Genomic DNA, 18,285 nt, shown 5'->3' with positions numbered 1-18,285 from the left:
CCCCATCAAGCACTTATTGGCCTTAACAATTTATGGAGATAGCTTTTCTATCTGAGCTGCCCCAAAATGTGGTTTCTGGGATATATATATTTATTTTATTAAGCTGTTTGTCGACCAACTGCAAAAAGCAAACCAATTGTAGGCGATCTATAGTGTGGATACAGTAATGATCCAGGACTCTGGAGAACAGAGTTCGAATCTCCCGCTCAGCTGTGGAAATTCACTGGGAGAGTGAAACTGGTAAAACCACTCCTTAAGTATCTCATTTACCTGGAAAGCCCTTTTAGGATCACTATAAGTAGATTCCGACTCGACAGCATAGAACTCACATACAAATGATAGGCTGACGTTGGAAATGAGTGACTCACAGCTCAAATAGGCTTTTAAAAATAGAGATTCCATTTTATGTGTTTTGGTTTGAAACAAAAAAAAACACACTAGAACATCTTTGCTCGGTGGAAAAAGATTGCCCATTTCCTCATTTATATCAAGGAAAAATGGGATCTTTTAAAGTGTCATATTCTGGAAGGAAATGCAACTATGTCGAACGCTGTAAAGATTCCATTTAATGGACTCACTGTTTGGATTTTGTTAAGTAACATTTATAAAATATTAAGGAAGGGGAATTTGTCTGCTGACCTGGAAGACAAATGGACTGATAAGGCTTCTGGTTGTGCAATGAAACGCTGATAACAATTTGACCCAGAAATGAAGATTCTTATCTGTTTGAGGGAGACAAAAATTATCTATATCTATAAAATATTTGCATCTAAATGTATCTGCCTGTCTGTTTTTCTCTTTACCTATCTATCATCTCATTTTGGTAAAATGGGGGAGTGGGGTCCGTTCTTTGGCAAGTAGAAATGATCAGATGTAACACAGAGATACACACACACATAGGTAAAAGGTAAAGGTTCCCTTTGACAATTTTTGTCCAGTCGTGTCTGACTCTAGGGGGCGGTGCTCATCCCGCTCTTCAAGCCATAGAGCCAGCGTTTTTGTCCGAAGACAATCTTCTGTGGTCACATGGCCAGTGTGATTTAGACACGGAACGCTGTTTACCTTCCCACCGAGGTGGTCCCTATTGATCTACTCGCATTTGTATGCTTTCGAACCGCTAGGTTGGCAGGAGCTGGGACAAGCGACGGGTGCTCATTCCGTTGCGTGGATTCGATCTTACGACTGCCGGATCTTCTGACCCTGCAGCACAGAGGCTTCTGCGGTTTAGCCCACAGCGCCACCACGTCCCATATTTTTCTTTATTTATTTAAAATATTTTTACCATGCCTGTCTCTTGTAAAGCTGACCGGATAACTCAGTGGTTTAGGAAACTGGCTGAAGAGCCAGAAGTTCGGAGTTCAAATCCCAGGAAAGTTGGCAAGCCTTTGGGTTTGAATCCCAACTCTGGGTCTTTGGCACCGAGTTCAGAATCCTCAGCCCCAAGTCTGAATCCCTATTAAAAACAAGCTTTTTCCCCCACAGGAAAAAAAAAGGGTTGCCATATCTCAGAATTGACTTGACAGCACATCATCATCATCATCTCCTTAAAGAGGACCCAAGACTAGGGTTGGCAGATACATGGGTACCAAAAGGAGGACATAGAAAGACGAAAAAGAGGACAGAGGAGGACGTATTGAATGTTTCACTTGAAGCTTTCTGGATTAAATCCGCAATCAATACAATTTTATTACAATAGCTGCCAATAAATGTCTCTTAGTGAACTGACCAAGAAATAGTCATGTTAAAAAATAAATTCAATGGAGGCTTTTTTTTCCAAAATACCAAAATTATTTAAACAGCCAATTGTATCTGAACCCACCCTGGACAAGCCGCAGGACCATTTGGACACTTGCACTCTGCACAGGCTCAGATGCAACCTTGCTAACATGGACGTCGATGGTTGGAAAGTGTCATCGAAGCGACCACCATGAATTTGACCCAACTCTGGGGGGACAGTGGAAGACAGGAGGGCCTGGCGTGCTCTGGTCCGTGGGGTCACGAAGAGTCGGACACGACTTAACGACTAAACAACAACAAAACAGTTTCCTCCCTTCTGGGTGAAATTTTGGAGATTTTCATGTATTTTTCATTATCTTGATAATAATAATCCTTATTTTCTTCTTCTTGGTCTACATCAAACACGATACTGGCCAAAGGTCTTTATGCATAATATAAGACTTTAGCCAAAATGACCAGTCTCCTACCACAATAATATGGAGCAGAAAGGCAAGTTCAGCATCTGGTCCTTCTCCAATTGAGAAAAGATACCTGCCCCTCACTATTTTTCAATACTGGTGCATCGTGTGTGGAAGGACAGGTGAGGGAAATCTACTTATCAAAACTCTTCACAAACCACTGCTGGCTACCCAAAAGTAGAAGTTAAGTTAAGAAAATGGGGGTTTGATCAGAAGGACATGGAGGACTGATGCATCCTATAGGAATAAGAGTGAGAATTTTTTAAATTCATCATCTTGGCTGAACAAAATAATCTGGGCTCATCTGACTGATGGGAGACTTCCAGGATATTTTCCAAATAAATAAATTTAAATACGGAAGCTTGAGAAAATAGTCCTGCATTCCATAGTCATCCACAAAATGATCATTATCTCCTATCTTCAGGCTTGGTGGGACACCTCGGTGAGGACTGGCAGGTAATAACTGGCTGCTTTTTTTTTTTTTTTTTTTTTGAAAAAGAGGGAGGTGGATGCTGTTCCAAGACTTCTGATCTTTAGAAGTCCATGCAACAAAGTAACTGCCACCATCTCTTTTTTTTTTTTGCAATCTACTGCTTGGCACTGAACATTAGTTCTATAATTTAACTTACTTTTTTTGGGGGGGGGGAGTTAACTTCCTTTTCTTCTAGAGAGAGGAGCTTCATATTTGTATTACAGGCAATATGACACACAGCACCACAGGTTCCACGGATCCTGACAAGGTGGAGATCCTGTTGTTAGGAGAGCATCCTAATAAGTTAGGAAGTGACCTCCAAATGCCAGATGAAGAGGAGGGGGATAAGGAGACATGTCTCTTGTTCTCTCATGTGCTCCCAGAGGCACCTGGTGGGGCCACAGTGAGATACAGGAAGCTGGACTAGATGGGCTCTTGGCCTGATCCAGGAGGGTTCTTATGTTTTTATGTTACCTGATCTTGATGGGGTCACACTGCCCCTAAAGGATCAGGCTTGCAATTTTGGTATGCTTTGAGGTCTTGGCCCTCTTGATGGAGAATCAGATCATGGCCATGGTCACTTTCTTGACAGAAAGTCTCTAATAACTTTGGTTCATATATTGGTAACCTCAAGGGTTGATTATTGCAACACTTTCTATGTCCATTCCCTCCCTGTAAAATCACTGTGACGTTCCTAGGGGATTCAGGAGGCGAAAGTCCAATAAGCCAGTCCAAGGTCAGAGGTCTGGGTGATACAAAACCATAGTCAGAAGTCAGAGTCCAAAAGCCAAGGGTCAAGAGAGTAAGGTTCAAGATAAGCAGGAGCATGGATGCGAGCCAGAGAATTGACTTGTTGCTTCCAGGAGCTTCCAAGCCTCTGGGTACAAATTATATAGCAGCAACAATCATCTAATTCCTAGAAACATTCCATCCTGTTAAAACTCAGGGCTGGTCGACCTGATGTTCCTCTGAGAAGCTTTCATGTGAGCCTCAGACTTCCGTGTTGTGAGTCTCTGCTGAAGCTTATCTCTCACTCTGGCTAGCGGGGGAGGAGAATCTGACGGTGATGCAGCTGTCTGTGATACTAATTTGCCCAGCATTTTTCTCAGATGTAATTAACCCCTCTGATTCCAAATCTTCTTTGGCTGAACTCATGACATACTGGGACCTCTCACTGGTCTCCATGCAGTGCACACGTCTACTATTGGCAGCAACGTAGTGCCAATCGTGGAAGTAGCCCAACCAGTTCTGCCCCGCTCTTTCATGAAGCCAACCACTCCTCCGAGGAGGTGGGATGACAACTTTCCCTTTTCAGCTGTTCAGCAGTCGAGAGCCGGTCGGGCTGCTTTCACAATTGGCACGATACTGCCACTGATTCATGCGCGCGCTGCACAAAGCTTGGTTAGTGGACCAGGCTGGTTTTGGGGGGGGGGGGGAGGAATGGTTCTCCGTGGCACCTGTGGTGCTCCACTTCATATTTGTATCCCCAAGGATACAAATATGAAGCACCCATCTTGATTTTCTTCTCTAGTTGAGAAAGGCTGAAGCTGCCTCACTATCATGAGTTCAGCCAAAGATCCAGAACCTGAGGGGTTAACTACAGCTGAGGAGAATGCTGACTGATTAGAAGTACAGACAGCTGAGTGACCACCAGATCCCTCCTCCCCCAGTAGCCGGCGTAGGGGCTAGACTTCGGCAAAGACTTATGATGCAAAGGTCAGAGGATCGCTTGAATGCTGCCCACAGAAACATCAGGTCAGCTAGTCCTGAGTTTTGACAGGAGGAAAGGCTTCCAGGAGTTCAATGATTGTTTTGCTGTATAAGCAACTCCCAGACGGCTGGGAAGCTTGTGGAAGCAACAAGTCAAATCTCTGGCTCACATCCACGCTCCTGACTACCTTCAACCTTGTTCTCTGGACCCTTGGCTTTGGACTCTGCCCCTGGACTATGCTGTGTGATTTGGCTTTGGACCCTGACCTTGGATTACGGTTTGTGATTTGGCTTTGGCATTTTGGTATCGGCTCTGCATCCTCTGAACTTCTGATATTTGACTGGCTTATCGGACTTTGCTCTTGAAACCCCCGAGAACGTGACACTCACCTTCTTGCAGGGTCAAGAGAATCATTTGAAAGAAAGAATTTGCAGTCATTGTGTCTGCAATGTGTCTGTAATCCCAGCCAAAGAAGAACACTTACTTATCTCTCACACACTACCTGGGGTTGCCTGTCTGGCTTCAGCTTCCTCAGAATGTAACACTTCACCATTTGAACCCAAGTGGCTTTTTAAAACTTAGGTTGCCATCTAAATTTAATCTTCCTCTTTGTATCACTACTTTATGCCAGATCAGGAGTTTGGGAGTTTTGAAAAAAGCAAGAAGCCATTTCTGAAGCCTTATTCAGTTGGCATCTGCCTGGTTTTTGGACCTCCCTCCCTCTGATGCCACTTCCCCTCTATGGAGAGCAAGGTGTCTGACAAGAAGAGATTCCTAACTTTGTAGGGTTCTTGCTTATGTGTAACACACACATGGGATGGGGACCCTTTGCTCTTAAGACATATGACGCTTCACATGGAGAACTCACCAAGAGACAAAGAAATGGCTAGGGTGACATACTGGGAGAGTGTGACACTGTTAGTGTTCCTGGGTCTCTCTGCAGCCTTTGATACCATCAACCACAGTGTCCTCCTAGACCAGTTGACAAAGGTTAGGAGGCTCAGCCCTGTGTTGTTCCTTCTTCAACAGCGGATGTCAGATGGTCAAGCTTGGGGATGCTGTTTTGTCCCCATAGGTGCTACAGTGTTCTGATCCACAGAGGTTGATTATGTTTCCATCGCTGTCCAACATCTATGTGGGGCCACTGGAAGAGGTAATTTGGAGATCTGGAGTGCTCTGCCATCTGTATACTGATGACACACAACCCTATATCTCCCTTTCCATTTTGGCAGGGAAAGCTCTACAGACCCTGGAGTGCTGCCTGGCCATGGTTATGGACTGGATGAGGGTTAATAGGCTGATGTTGAATCCTGACAAGATGGAGGTCCTGTTGTTAGGGAAGCATCCTAATCAGTTAGGGGCTTCCCTAACAACAGGACCCCCATCTTGTCAGGATTCAACATCAGCCTATTAACTGATGGGGCCACACTCCTCCTGAAGGATCGGGTTTGCAATTTGGGTGTGTTTTTTGGTCTTGGCCCTCTAGATAGAGAATCAGATCACTTTCTCAACAGAAGGTCCTTAACAGCACTGGTTCATCCATTGGTAATCTCAAAAGTTGACAATGGCAAAGCTCTCTACATGGGGTTACGCTTGAAGGTGGTTCAGAAGCTGCAGCAAATGCAAGGTGTGGCGGCCAGGTTGGTCATGGATATATTTAAATCTGACCATATTTCACCTGGCCTGGCCTGCCTGCACTGGCTACCAGTATGCTTCCAGTCCAAATTCAAGGTGCTAATGTTAACTGATAAAAATCCTTTATGGTTTAGGGCCTTGCTATCTGTCAGAGTGCAGGTCAATCTGCACTCCGACAGATAGGTCAAGCACCTTTCCCACCCATACCTCCCAATCTTTGATGTTGTGGGTAGCCATTTTAAAGAAGGCCCAGAAATGGTCAGTTAGAAACCAGGCCTTTTCCTGAGCTTCAGGAAGCAAGCTAGAATGTGGGATTTTACCTTTGAAAACCCCAGTCCTTTGAAAGCCTCACTCCTTTTTTAATTTTATTTTGGAAGTAATTTTGTGATGGCTCTATGATGATGGTCTGTCACTTAATGCTTGATTCAGTTGTTTTTAGCTTCACCATCTTGAGATTTAGTAATGCTTTGTGTTTGGGTGAGAAATGGTTAACTGATGGGAAGGAGGAGTCGGCTTCAGAGATTTTCCTTTGCTTTGTGTCACTTTATGAATGGGTGTGAGCAGTAGACCATCTCAACGGCTCCCATTGATGCCGTTGACATTCCGGATACCCTTTGTTATATATGGCACCTTATTTTCCTGCTGGTAATGCGGGCATGATATTGTGCAGCAATATCAGGCCATGTTCCCTGGCTTTTGGAATCATGGGTACAGAAACACAATATCCCACATTCATAAACCAGAAATTTTAAAAGCACTGAGTCATCTCTATATTAAACCTGCCGAGTCCTTCCAAAATATTCTTAGCAGGACTAGGTTTATTGGTCTCTGACCATTGCCATTTTTCAGACACACTCTAGTTTGTCATTATTCTTTTTGTTGTTGTTGTTTAGTTGTTATGTCCAACTCTTCATAACCCCATAGACCAGAGCACGCCAGGCCCTCTTGTCTTCCACTGCCTCCTGGAGTTGGATCAAATTCTTGTTGGTTGCTTCAATAACATTATCTATCCATCTCGTCCTCTGTCATCTCCTTCTCCTCTTGCCTTCACATTTTCCCAAAACATCAGGGTCTTTTTCAGGGAGTCTTCTCTTCTCATGAGATGGCCAAAGTATTGGAGCCTCAGCTTCAGGATCTGTCTTTCCAGTGAGCACTCAGGGTTGATTTCCTTCAGAATGGATAGGTTTGATCTCCTTGTAGTCCAGAGGGCTCTCAAGAGTCTCCTTCAGCACCACAATTATTTGGCGGTCAGCCTTCTTTATGGTCCAGCTCTCACTTCCATATATCGCTACTGGAAAAACCATAGCTTTGACTATGTGGATCTCAGAGGTGATGTCTCTGCATTTTAAGATGCTGTCTAGGTTTGTCATTGCTTTCCTCCCAAGAAGCAGGCGTCTTTTGATTTCATGGCTGCTATCACTATCTGCAGTGATCATGGAGCCCAAGAAAGTAAAATCTGTCACTGCCTCCATATCTTCCCCTTAAATTTTCCAGGAGGTGATGGGACCAGTGGCCATGATCTTCGTTTTTTTGATGTTGAGTTTCAGGCTGTTTTTTGCACTTTCCTCTTTCACCCTCATTACAAGGTTCTTTAATTCCTCCTCACTTTCTGCCATCAGAGTGGTATCATCTGCATATTGGAGGTTGTTGATATTTCTTCCGGCAATATTAATTCCGTTTTGGGTTTCATCCAGTCCTGCCTTTCGCATGATGTTAAATTGTTCTTACATTTCTTTTTTAAAAAACCCTCTCGGAGCGGACCTTCAAGGTGTCAATCTAGTTGGACATGCAGATGCCAGGGACCCTTTCCATGTAGACCATGTTGTAATATATCAACGAAGCACCTGTCTGAAAAACTTTACCTACAGACCTCTCCTTTTTTTTTAAATGGCTGTCAGATATTTGCACGGACTACCTCCGAAGTATAAGGTGACTTGACAAGGACCGGATTACAAAATGCCTTGTAACATATATAGAATGAATGTCGTGATAACAGAGGTTTTGCATGGAATAACAGCTCGTGAAGGATGTTCAAGCCGGAGCTCAGAAACCTGACCAATTTGTGCCTCACCTTAAGGCTTCTGCTTCTTTATGTCTTGGCTTCACAGCTGTAAAAGGAAGATAACAGCCCTGCCTTCTCTCATTGTAAGGATTAATATATTTAAGATTATGTGGTGCTCAAATGCTACAGTAAAAAGGGGGTGGGCATAAAGACCGTGGATAGATAGGTAATTCTGTCTCCCATCATGTAGTAAAAAAAAGGGCTCTAGCATTTGGGGCAATGAAATATATTAAAGTTACAGTCTGCTGACTCATAGCTACAGAGCAAAGAGGAGGAATTAAATATTTGATAAAGTATAAAAAGAGCAGTGAAGTGTGTGGCCTTTTACCACTTGCTTACAATCCTAGCAATTACTAAGTAAAACAGGAAAGATCTCACCAAAAGCTAAACAAAAGCAAGAGGGAAAGGATAAAGAAAGAAGAGGTATTTACAGATACCCCTGAATCATGACTCTTGGCAAAGACTAAAGCCAGATTGTAGAGGTTTGTCTTAGGTTTAGAGAAGCCCAAAGTCTGAAATGATCAAGTACGAACTGGGGGCAAAAAATGATGAAACTGAGGCTGCCCTCCTTTGGGCACATCCTGAGAAGTCAGGATTCTCTGGAAAAGACAATAATGGTAGGAAAAGTGGAAGGCAGCAGGAAAAGAGGAAGACCAAAACATAAGATGGACAGACTCCCTAAAGGAAACCACAGGCTTGAATTTATAAGAACTGAGCAGGGCAGTTGAAGGACAGGACCTTTTGGAAATTCATAGGGTCACAGTGAGTTGAAGGTGACTTGATGACACTTAGCAATAAAAACAACGCTGTACAACTTGGTCCCTTTCTTCTTTCATAAGTATGTATGAAAACGAAAACCTCAACATTTCGAACACCACTGTACTGTGCAAATTGATAAGCAGTGGGAGTTTTGAAAATGCAGTTGTGAATGCTCTCCTTCTCGATGGCACTTTATCCTGGAGCCGAAAACTCTATAATTAGTAGTTTGTGGGTAATTTAAGCAGCGTCGGCTACAAAAGCCCTCCGTATTTACATAGCTCTCATAAATTAGAGTCGCAAACTGTAATTTGTTTAGTTGAAATTCCACTAAAAGCTTCTGCATTTTACATGCGCTGCTCAGATGCTAAGCTGGGGATGTGCATATTATCAGCAGAAATTGCTGGAGCATTTATAATTCATATGGATGGGGCCACAGATTTATTTGGGTATTTGTTTGTACAGAAAAAATTATCTGCCTGTCAACTACCTCTCATGGTACAGCCACCGTTTCGACAAAGACAGGACGAGATAACTTTGTATGAGTTTGTATGTGTGTGTGTATATGCGTGCATGCATGCGTACATGCATGACTCCGCTGTTACAAAGTAAAAAATTCTAAGGAAGGAAGTGGAGAAAGCCATTATGGTATAAGGATCACGGTCCCAAGATTTGGGAGACATGGGTTCAAATCCCTACATGGCCGTGAAACTCAATGACAGACCTCGGCCCTATCACACTCTCTCAACAACACTGTTGTGAATTTAGAGCGAAGAAAAAGAGAGCCACGAACACTGCTCTGAACTAATTGGAGAAAAGGCAGGATAGAAATGTAGCCAATAAGAGCAGAGTAAAAGTTCTTAGTGATAATACAACAGGTTCTTTTTGTTTCCTCATTATAATAAGGAAAAATCTAAATTAGAAGTGACAAAATATATTGTTGTTGTTTAGTCATGACTTAATGTCCGAATCTTCATGACCCGATGGACCAAAGCACGCCAGACCCTCCTGTCTTCCAGTGCCTCCCGGAGTTGGGTTAAATTCATGTTGGTCGCTTGGATCAGTAGTTCTTAACCTTTGTTACTCGGATGTTTTTGAACTGCAACTCCCAGAAACCCCAGCCAGCACAGTTGGTGGTGAAGGCTTCTGGGAGTTGCAGTCCAAAACTCCTGAGTAACCCAGGGTTAAGAACCAGTGGCTTGGATGACCCTGTCCAACCATCTCATCCTCTGTCGTCCCCTTCTCTTGCCTTCACACTTTCCCAACATCATGGTCTCTTCCAGGGAGTCTTATCTTCTCATGAGATGGCCAAAGTCTTGGAGCCTCAGCCTCAGGATCTGTCCTTCCAGTGAGCACTCAGGGTTGATTTCCTTTAGAACGGATAGGTTTGTTCTCCTTGCAGTCCAGGGGACTCTCAAGACTCCTCCAGCAGCACAATTCAAAAGCATCAATTCTTCGGCGGTCAGCCTTCTTTATGTCCAGCTCTCACTTCCCTCCATCGCTACTGAACACTTAATGTGGTTTGGTGGTTTCATCAGCATTGCTTAATTCTGCATCAGCATTTATAAACCCAAGATTTACATGATTTTTATTAGCGCAGTGGGATCTGTATTCGGTTTTGGGGTTTGGTGTCACCAGTATGCAGATGACACCCAACTCTGTCTCTCCTTTTCATCTAAATCCAAGCACGTTGTTTTTGTTCTAGATCAGTATCTGGTGTCAGTCATGGACTGGATGTGGATGAATAGGCAGGCTTCTCCTTAGTATGTTCCAGTCTGAGAGCCTTTAAAATGAGATGGTTTGTATTTTTGCTGCTGTTTTGGTCATGCTTTTACCTAACATTTTATATACAATGTTAAATTCTTTTGAAATATTTGAATAGTTTACCGCTGCAAAATTTTAATAATGTGTTTTTAATTAGACATGGGCACTTATTGTGGTTCGGCGGTTCAGTGGACTGGGCCTACAGGTGTTGAGCAGGTGACCTGGATTCCGTGCCCCGCCTCCCCCTACAGGTGCTCCATCAGAAACAGTGCTGCAGGCTTCCCGGCCCCGCCTCCTCCTCTGAGTGGATGACCGTGGGAGGAGGCGGGGCGTGTAATTCAGTGAGCCCAATCTGATGATCCGTGCCAAACCGCCGAACCACATTAAGTGCCCACCTCTGTTTTTAATGATGTAAATCACTTTGGATCCTTTTTAAAGGAAAGCCTCCATCCATTCCCGCCTCTTCTCCTCAGGAGACCGGACGAAATGATTCAACGGATTATTTTGACATTTGTTGGCTATCTTTTCCATCTCAGCTTTGTTTACATCTGTTGGTCCAGCCATTGTGCAGTATTCCCCAAAAAGGGATAAAGATCCACAATTTCTGAGGGCTTCTTGAATGGATTTAGCCACCCTGCATGATACCTGTTCTCATTCACCAAAAATACTAGTGGGCAGTTGTTTACTCCTAACAAGGGTGGCGGGGGGGGGGGGATGGAGGAAGGGAGAAAGGTAATTTAAATCTCAGCAGTTTACCTTAGCAAAGATTATAAAATTAAAAGTTAATTAGGTTTTTTTTACATAATTTGGCAAAAATGACCTGCTTTTCAGAAAGTGATGGGGAAAACCGGATGACTAATTATGAAGCGAAATTAATTGGCTGTGCAATGGCTTGAATACAGAATCCAGACCAAGAGCTGAGCTGAATATAAGGACCTAAGGAGAATCTCTGATGTCGGCTAGCAGCAGGTTATAAAACAGGAAATAAAGAGTAGGAATATACATCTGGAGTGCACAAGGGAGAGAACAAGCAATGTATGTCCTCCCAAGGATTTCTAACGGAGCCTGTGGTTTTTAATTTGTGGAAATGCTGGAAAATTTAGCATGTTGTTGAGAAAGTAAATAGAGAGGAGGGACCCCATGGGATAAGAGCAATGGTTGATGTAATCCAGGAACGTGTTTCTTGCAATGGCTGACCAAATGTTTGCGAGCAAGACATTAGGAGCACGGCTGCTTCCTAACTCTTATTTAGAATTATGTTGACCCTGATTCTGGGTGTGGCACAGAGTAATTGTGATTAGTAATCACCTATAGCTTTCTCTTTCATGAAATGTCTCATACCCTTTTAAAGCCATCACTAGGCTGGACGTGAGTTCCCCCCCACTCTGAACTCAGAGGCAAGCTCTGGGGTTTGGAAATCATCAATTTTCATTCCAGAAGGATCTGTGACTCTGGATCAGAATCAATTTGTAAACTGCACGGCTGAAGTACTGGAACACCAAAATGGCTATCATCTTTCCGTTTATGCACTGATAGACAGAGAATCTAGAGACTAAAGACTGGAATAAACCTGCCAGATTTCAAGAGGCTGGGCATGAATACCTTTAAAAGCTGAAGGAATTTTTGTCCCCATCTGATTTGATCTGGGCTCCAGATTCAAATCAGTCTGGAAACACACTTCCCTTCCCTCCAGAACTGAATCTGGCCTGTTTGTTTTGTTCAGGACTGTGCACTGACAGGAATTCGGGGATTCTATTTGGGAATTGTGCATAGCCATAGCTATAGATTTATCTTACAGCGGTGAGTTTAATGCAACAGTTTAAAGTGGAGCTAGTGCTTCTATTATTATGATTACAGTGGTGCCTCGCTTGACGAGGATAATCCATTCCAGCAAAATCACTGTTAAGCGATATCCTCATCAAACGAAATAAAAAATCCCATTGAAATGCATTGAAAACCCATTCAATTCGTTCCAATGGGCTGAATAACTCACTGTTCAGCGAAGATCCTCCATAGGGCGGCCATTTTCTGCTCCCTGTCTTTCGAAAAAGCCTTCCTAAAACACAGCGGGGAGCCATTTTGTACACCTGGTGGCCATTTTGAAACCCGACGATCAGCTGTTTTTGATGTCGTAATGCAAAGAATCGGTTCCTGAAGCGAAAAAAAACCCTTTAAACATTGTTTTGGGATCACAAAAGCTATTGCAAAAACTTCATCGTGAAGCAGATTTGTCGTCAAGCGGGGTAAACGTTAAGTGGGGCACCACTGTATTATGATTGTTGTTGTTGCTGCTGCTGTTGTTAAAAATACAAGATACAGTATTTGACTGGTATTATATAACAGGTGCAAGTTTGAACCAAAAACGTAAGTATCAGTTGGCTCTCTCTCTCTCTCTCTCTCTCTCTCTCTTTGTCTGTGTGTGAGAGAGGGGGGGGAGAGGGAGAGGCAGAAGGAGAAGGAGAAGGAGAGGGAGAGACCAAAAAAATGTGGTGTCTGGGGCAAAGCCTTCTCTAGTTCCTGGCATCTGAGGAAGTGGGCTCAATCCATAAAACTAAAGTAAAACTGGTTAAATACCTGAAGATGCCGTGAAATTCTTCACAAGCTTTGCTATAACATTCTTCAGTAAGATATGTCAAGCCAGCATGAAACCATGGTTAAAAATCCTGCTGCTTAGCATACTAATTCACACTAGAGTGTATGTAGACATCCTTCAGTCTCGAGAGACGATGGTCATGTGCTCTGTATGGAGGACTTGGAACAGTGTCTAGTGTGGCTGAGAAGGCCAATTCGAGAGTGACAGTCCCTTCCACACTGAAGACTAATACAATCTTTCCCTTGTCCAGCTCCCTGATTTTGCTGGTTTTGGGACTGCCTCTTGGCCTTGGCCTGCTGGACAAGGGTCTCTTCAAATTGGGAGACGCCATGATGCATTGCCTGCCTCCAGGCTGAACGCTCAGAGGTCAAGGTTTCCCATTGGTTGAGGTCCATTCCTAAGGCCTTCAGATCCTGCTTGCAGATCTCCTTGTATCGCAGCTGTTGTCTCCCTCTGGGGCAATTTCCCTGCACTAATTCTCCACACAGGAAATCTTTCAGAATCTGACCATCACCCATTCTCACGACATGCCCAAGCCAACATAGACATCACTGCTTCAGTAATGCATACATGCTAAAAAATTCCAGCTCATTCTAGGACTACTCTATTTGGAACTTTGTACACTAGAGTACACCCACTGAATTCAATGATTTTGTGAGCCAACTCCTTTGTAAGTTGTGTTGATTCCAATGGGGTTACTATAACTAACTACAACTTACTTTAGTATATGAAGACACAGAGCGGGCCCATTGGAATCAATGGAACGTACCAATGAGTTGACTCACTAAATCACTATTGAGTCAATGGGTCTACTCTAGTGTGATTTATTAAACTAAGCAACTGGATTTTGGCCTCTAAATGTTAAGGTGTCTTTAAAAACCAGTTATTTTGCTTTGTTATTATATGTCTGGCACTGTGATGGTGTAGACGTGGGACACCAATATTTTTCTTTTTAGGTTTCTGCTGCCTCAGGCGCCGAAACGACTTCGTCTGTCTCTATGAGGGAGTTTCAGTTCTAGATTACAACTAATTCATAATTTTAATGTAGAAGAGGAGAGAGAGAGAGATACGTAATCTCCAAGGCAGCAGACAAAAGAATTAAGAAAATTCAAAACCTCTGTTTTTCTTCCTCACAATTTGTGGCAGCAACACTTTAGCGTTTGTATTATCACACAACTGTCAGAGATAATTTGCCTTACTTTTGCTAATTGTTCTCCTGTGAGTTTTCAAGGAAGAAATATGATTTTGTACAAACTGTCAGGTGCTTTAAGAAAAGATACTTTAAAGGCAAACAACTGTGGTAACTTGAATTTGCCGTGTGAAGCTGAGCAAACAATAGCTTTTTTTAAAAAAATTAGTTATATTATTATTATTATTTATAAAGTCCATCCGTGCTTATTTATTTAACATCATGTCACCTGGCTTATAATCATTTGTTAATACAACTACAATACATATTAAGCTCATAATTTATACAACATGCTTCTAACCACTGATAGAACAGGTTCCATGTTTGATAATATTCTGCATCTTGCTTTCCTTTGATTTTCAGTGTCATTCATTTGACACCGTCTGTCCATTTCTGTGCAGTCCAATATCTTTTTAATTATTTCTTGATCTGTAGGTGTTTCTTCATTCTTCCAATATTGTGCAAATATAATCCTTGCGGCTGTTAAAATATGCAGTGTTAAGTATACAGCACACTGAACTGCACCAAACAGCTGAACTACAGTAAATGCCCATCTCTTACTGATTCACTATCCCCAAATACCTTGTTTCCCTGAAAATAAGACCTAACCTGAAAATAAGCCCTTGTATGATTTTTCAGGATGCTCATAATGTAAGCCCTACCCCAAAAATAAGCCCCAGTTAAGTGAAACCCCACCTTCCACCCTTGTGCAGCAGCCAGAAGAAGATGACATGACTGTATTTGAATAAATGTAGATGGTTGTACATGAAAAATAAAACATCCCCTGAAAATAAGCCCTAGCATGTTTTTTGAAGCAAAAATTATTATAAGACCCTGTCTTATTTTCAGGGAAACACGGTAGGTTCAGCAGCATGAACTGCTCTGTTAAAGCTCAGACAAAACCCACAAGCAGATTCACCACCCTCGAGCACTTGAAGTCAACCTCTGCCACCTTGGCAAACCCAAGGAGACTGTGCGACTGCATATGTTTTCTCACTCTGTTTTTTACTAGCACACAAGCTGCAAACTTAGCCCTCTTGCTTCAGGCCCCAAGCCATGAACTGCGCTTCAGGCTAGCCTCGGTGACACGTTTGGCAAGAGCTAGAAGTGACGCCATCCTTCAGACACTGTGGGGAAGAAAAGTCGGAAGAGTCAGGGAAACAGAACACAGTTGGGGAGGGAGAAAATTCAATAGATGGAGCCAAGGGGAGTGAAGATGAAAAAGCCAAGAGGGAGCTGCGTTCTGTGTACCACACGCTGGGCTTTTTCCAAACTCGGTAGCGGCACGTTTCATTTTTAATTTTTGCATTTGTGTTTGATCACAACCCATGCAGATGCCGTTTCATGCTTCAGGTGTTCAAAATGACTAATTTTGAGGATGTCCGTTGGGCATGGATCTTTCGACGGCTCAAAGCAGATTTTCACACTTCGCCTCTTGCCCGCCCGCCCTCTCTCTTTCTTTCTCTTTCTCCCTCTCTCTCCTCTTCTTCCTCTCTTGCTCTGTGGGCTCAAGGAGGTGTTTCTTTACACTTGAAGACGCTTTTGTTAAGTGGCCTGGAAACCTGGTTTCTCCAGAAGATTTCTTCTGCACATTTACACCAAGGCTGAAGAGAAGGAGGGAGGAAAGGTTGGTAGGAAGGCAATGTGGTCGTACACAGGCGGTGCCCATTTAGGGAAGCTGTTGAAAAGTTGCCTGGCTGTAGCACTCTGTAAATTCCATTCTTGATGTACTATGTACTTTCAAGATTTATTTACTGCCGCAGCAAGGCTACTTTTTATAAGAAGAAAGGAAAAGAAACCCGAAAAAAAAGGCAGGGGGGTTGTGGAAGGAAGGGTATGGAAGTGTTATGTTAGTGTGACACAGGGCCTGTCCAGATGGGGAAATCTGGAGCGGTCTGGTTCACACGTAAATGGTTCTTATGTTCATTGTCGTCTTTTAACCTTAAACCTTAGATCTGCAGAACTGGAAGGGACCTTCTAGATCATTAAGTCCATCCCTTCAAAAGGAGACATAGCAGGGAATGGAACTCTCAACCTCTTTGGGTTTTTTTTAGGGATGGGCTAAGGTTTCCTTTCAGATCAATTATTACAAAAATTTAGCAAGCGCTGTACATTTCTCCACACCTCAAATGGAAAGATTTTGAAAAATACAACTTCTGAAACACAGACGTCTGTGTTTTCTTTCAACTTTACTGTTCTTTGTGGCAGTATAGAAATGTCTGCCCACTGAGAGTATACGCCATGCATCTGGTCAATTAGATTGTACTTAATGGGGAACAGCTGCCAGAAACTTATAGGCTATGAATTCTGGGTATTGTAGTCCAGCAAGTCATCCCCAAGTGTGTAGGGAATCAATTCTTTCTGGAGCCACCACTTTGCATCTGGACCTTGGCTGTTCAGAAAGAAAACAGAAACCCTCTTCAGATTTTATAAACGTTGGCATTCTGTATTGGAAAAATCCTCCAGAACATCACCTATTTTACACCACTCCCCAGGGTTGCCCAATGGGGTTATTCTGGATGGAAGAGCAGGTTGTAACTATTTCTTTCTTTGGCTATCTCTCACTCTTTCATTGTCCCTCCTAAAGAGTAAAAAATATACCACTTCTTATCTTCTTCATTCAACCCTTTCTAACCCTCAAACTGTTAGCATTTCTTTCTTGAGAAAGGACTAAACCCCTCCTTTCTGGGCCGTGACCTCCGGTTTTGAGCCATGATCTTCCACCCAGTTTTAGGATAGGCATTTATATCAAATGTTTTTTTTTCCAAATAAACCTAGTAACCTTTCTTTAAGCTTAATGTTCTGCCTACTGGATTGCTACAGAGAAGAGAGCAATAAGGTGAGTTTAAAAGTTCACAGGAACACAATTGCTGTTTACTGTACTAATTAAGAGTTTGACTACACAGCTCTGCTTATAAAATGGGTGAATCTGAAATATTTTTTTACTGACTGCGTAATACAAATTTGTGCAACCTTTTTTTTTGCTCCCAAAGTGATATCTTAACTCTACTTTTTTTCTAGCTGAAATGATTTGACCGTATGTGGGTTGCTGCTACATAAAGATGGAAAGACATGTCTGTAGGTGGTGGATTTTGGTGATATAGGCAGTTGGTGGTGTGATACTCTGGATGGGGCCGGATGGACAAAAGCAAAGTACTGTGCTTATAGTTTGCTACCAGACTACTACATTTCTGAAAAACCTTTCTACAGAAAGACCAAGCAAGTATGTATGCACACACATACACGGACAAACACAGAGAGAGACACACACAGAGACACAGACACACACACACACACACAGAAAGAGAGAGGGGGGTGCTTTGACAAAGCAACTTTCCCCTCATTTCTTGCCAATAGATGGAGGACAAGGACCGCCAGCACTCACCTCTGTCTGCAAAGCCTCTCTTTCTCCAAGCCATTCTTCCTTTAAAAAAAAAGCTCCTTCCCCATGGACAGCCTTATTTATATATTTATGTATTTATTTACAAATTCAATATAAGATACAGAAATGAATGACTGGGAGGAAGGAAAGACATCTTAAGAGTGAGCAAACAAATTGTGCCACCTGCAGACGCTTCAAGTGGAACTGAAAGTAGAACACCTCTTCCCTCTTCTCCTTCATCCTCACTTATATTGGAGAGAACCAAATAGCCCAGTGCGACTTCAGAGTGAAAGGATTCCAGTTAATTCACATTTCCTTTGCCATGTAGACACAACCTAAGAAATCTCCTAACAGAACCTCCCCCATATTTCAGCGTCTGAATCAAAATTTACAACATTCTGAACATGCAGAGGGAGGAACACCTCATTCCTGCCTCCCCTCCTTGCTTTTGCTTTATTCATATTTCCAGAACAAGGAAAAACCCTGGAAAATCTTGGAGCCTACACAAGAACAAGAAATTCTCTTT

Source organism: Pogona vitticeps, chromosome 3 (assembly GCF_051106095.1).
Source record: "Pogona vitticeps strain Pit_001003342236 chromosome 3, PviZW2.1, whole genome shotgun sequence".
Classification (NCBI taxonomy): Eukaryota; Metazoa; Chordata; class Lepidosauria; order Squamata; family Agamidae; genus Pogona; species Pogona vitticeps.
Note: the sequence above shows the minus strand (reverse complement) of the source record.